A 3902-nucleotide genomic window follows, 5' to 3' on the forward strand; every position below is an offset into this window, starting at 1 on the left:
TGGTTTTAAATATACAAGGTCACGACAGAGGGAATGTCAATTGTTAAATTTCTTATTGGGAAAAGCAAAAATGTCAATCTATATGAGTAGAAAAGATAAAATTGAAAAAAAAATTGATTTTAGTGTAGTCTCAATTTTCGGTGCCCTAGTTAAATCAAGGTTGAAAATTGATTTCCTATATTATAATTCAATTAATTGTTTACTAATGTTTGAAGACATATGGTGTCAAAGAGAGGCTATATGCTCTGTGATTGAGGAAAAGCTTTATTTTTCCAATTTTTTTTATTTTTTTTGGGTTGTTGTTTTTATTTATTTGTTTATTTATTCATTTTTTAATTTTTTTATATATTTCTTTTTGAGTGATGTTCGTAATTAATTAATTAATTAATTCGTAAATAAAAGTCTTTGTTAAAAATCTCTCTCTCTCTCTCTCTCTCTCTCTCTCTGTCTCTCTCTCTCTCTCTCTCTCTCCCTCTCTCTCTCTCTCTCTCTCTCTCTCTCTTCTCTCTCTCTCTCTCTCTCTCTCTCTCTCTCTCTCTCTCTCTCTCTCTCTCTCTCTCTCTCTCTCTCTCTCTCTCTCTCTCTCTCTCTCTCTCTCTCTCTCTCCCTCTCTCTCTCTCCCTCTCTCTCTCTCCCAATCACACATTCTAAACGTCATGTTTCACCGGCACCGGCGTGTCACATTTAGACCATAGATAAAAGTCGTAGGCTATATATTACCATTTAATAGTAAAAAAAAGAAACTAAAACTAATTTAGATAAACAAAATGCATCATGCATAAGCTGAAGTTAGTTAAAGGAAACCTTTAACTGAGAATATCTTTTGACATGACATGTTTAAGGTGGTCCAGTTAAACTTTTATTTGGTGTTCTGAGATGATCTGTGGTAAAACATCAGATGACTTTTGTTTGTCGGCCAAATGGAAATGTTCCTCTTTCCTTCAGTTTTGGCTGTGATGTTTTTGTCCGGTGTATTATTGAGAGTGTGTTAGACCTTCGCATCCTCATCTTGGAGTCAGCTGTACATCTTTATGAGGTTTTTATCTTGATTTGTGTTTAATGGCGTAAACGTGGCCGTGTGAAGGGGTTGATTTGTTTTGGGCTTGTGCCTGTGGAAATCTCAGTGGTACAAATTGAGATTCTCTTTATCCAGACCACACTGGCACCTAATGAAAGCGTTGAGCGGCCAAATCAAATATTTGCCAGCGTCCTGGTCCTGCTGGAGGGCCGGCGTGTAATTTGGCTATTAGCAGGTGGGTGAACGTTTTGATTTAATCAACGACTTAACATAGGATTGAACAGAAAATCCCCCAGCGCTCACTTGAGTCTGTAAGCCACAGTCAAAACATTTCTCTCGTCTGGAGTTAAGCGCCGGACGGGACGGAGTTATTTAAGTTCACGTCTCCAGTCGCTGGCGGTGCGGTGCGGTGGAGCCAGACATGGAGACTGCTGTGAATTCCCCCTCGGCTCACGAGAACGAGACCTGCGCTCGCCTCTCAACGGCACTAATAGAAATCACAGTTCCAGAGCGCTCGCCATCATTAATATGTATTTTCAAGCCTGGAATTTCCAATGACTGCCAGCTAACTAAATAGAAAGACTCCCGTTGGTTTGGGTGGCCTGAAACTGATCCGCTCGGGCTCCACAACTCCGAACGTCATGTCAGACTCTCTTGACTCTCAAGCTTTGACGCGCTCTCTTTCCAGACCGTAAAACAAATCAAGTCATAATAGCGTGAAGGGTTTTTTACGACACGCAGGCCGGGGGAGAGCTCAGATGGACTGTTATGTGAAGGTATGAAATTGATGTAGGAAACGTCTCATTACGGGTCCTGACCCTCATCTTAACACGTTCAGCTGCGAAGCCCAAACTGAAACCTCTTTGCTTGATACGAAGAGAACTCGTAACACCACACGACTCTCTTCAAATGTACAGACACAGAGATGTGTCAATAACTCAGTCTCATCATCAGATTGTGTTTTTACACCCGTTTAGAATTTGACAATTCAAAATCATTTTTATTTCATCATGTTCAGTGAATTTACAGAAACGTTCTCATGTCATGATGATTTTTAAACACTGTTGAAGTTCACATCTATTCTGACCTCTTATTGAATGACTCCAGGTCATTTTTATTCAATAAAACATTTGTTTTCTAATCATGAATCTTTTATAGTAACAGATGATATTGAGAGTAATGTTAATATTCTGTCTCTTTTTACACAGAGAATTGAGAAAATGACGAGAAACATGGATTCCAGTCAGTACAGTGATTTCTGTGAGAGTCGACAGCTCAGTTTTTGTGAGTATTCATTCATTCATTCGTTCATTCATTCATTCATTCGTTCACTCACTTGCTCATTTGTTTCAGGGCTGTGAAGGCTTAATTCATTAGATTCCCAGGATTCGTTCAGGAATGCAGTGAATTAATCTTTATGAATGCATGAGCCGTGCACTGATTAATTGATTCACTCAAGAGAGGTTTTCATTTAGAAACGAAACCACGCTGTGTGTTCCTCAGAGACGTGCAACACTTCTCAACGCAATGCTTTATATTTTTGTTGAAAAATTAGGAAAACAGACAATGTTGTCTATAAAATATATATCTTAAAATTAATTTCTTATTTAGTTGTGTGATTGCATAACTAAATAAATATGGGACATTCAGGGTAATTTTTATGAAATGTGAGATGACATATTTATGTCTGGGGGCGGGGTGGGGCTGGGCCGTTAAATGCCTTAAAATTTTTAATCGTGTTAATTTTCCATAACACGTTAATTATAATTAACGCGTTAAATGCACAGCCCTAATTTATTTATTAATTTACTCCCGCACTCGACCATTCATCATTCTGCACTTCACTGCATATAAATCATTTATATTGATCATGTCAGATAATAGGTGCATTGCATTGTGGGATACAGTTCTCTGGTTATACTGCACTTTCTAGCAAGTGTTTACACGTCCTTAAAACAAACACACTGTTCAGTAAACAAAACATATTGTATATTTTTGTTCTTTAAAAACTTGTGGTTTTGTGTCATTCTGAACATACATGTAGTGTGTGTGTATGTGTGTTACAACTCTGTTCTTCACACACTTCATGCACGGTGTATCCAGACCCATTGAGAGAGAGAGAGTTGCGTCAACTCCGTCAACTCCAATGGAACCTTTTTTTCACAGCAATGGCAGTTCATGGAGGCTTTCAATAGTTCCCGGAAGTTGCTAGTAACGCATGGATCTGCGGCTAAACAGACCAACTGATGTCAACTTTTAACCCGTTTAAAGGGGTTAAATTATTTTAAAGAAATAAAGAATTTCAAAGATAAAACATAACTTCCTGGATTTATCTGAAGGCTCCACGTGACGCTCGAACAATTTTAACTTCCGTTGTTGTGACTCTCTCTCTCAGCGGCTCTGGGTGTATCTAAACATCCTCACTGTTTCCATGACAACCCTTCAAGAGTTTGAACTCATCATTTCATAACTCGGCTCATTTTGTAACTTTAGCAAAGAAAGCCTCAAAGTTCCGCGAGTGGCTGGACTGCAGTAGTTTGGATATCAAACCCAACGCCATGTCTATGGAGATTCTCTCATATCTGGCCTATGAAACTGTGGCTCAGGTGAGCTCTTATTATGAGACAAACATTTCTCACATAAACCAAACTCACGTGTCATTTACACAACATCGTTCTCCTGCGTTTGTGTTTGCAGTGCAGTATGTAGAGAGAAAGATGACAATAATCCAAGCAAACACACTAGATAACACTTTGAGTGTTCCTGATGGAGAAACACTTTCATCTTGTGTTTTTATTCTTTTTTAGGTTGTTGATCTTGCTCTGTTAGTCAAACAAGACATGACTCCTAAAACAGGAGATCCTTTCCAGCGCGTCATATCTGC

The sequence above is a fragment of the Triplophysa rosa genome, linkage group LG10 (assembly GCF_024868665.1).
Source record: "Triplophysa rosa linkage group LG10, Trosa_1v2, whole genome shotgun sequence".
In the NCBI taxonomy this organism is placed as follows: domain Eukaryota; kingdom Metazoa; phylum Chordata; class Actinopteri; order Cypriniformes; family Nemacheilidae; genus Triplophysa; species Triplophysa rosa.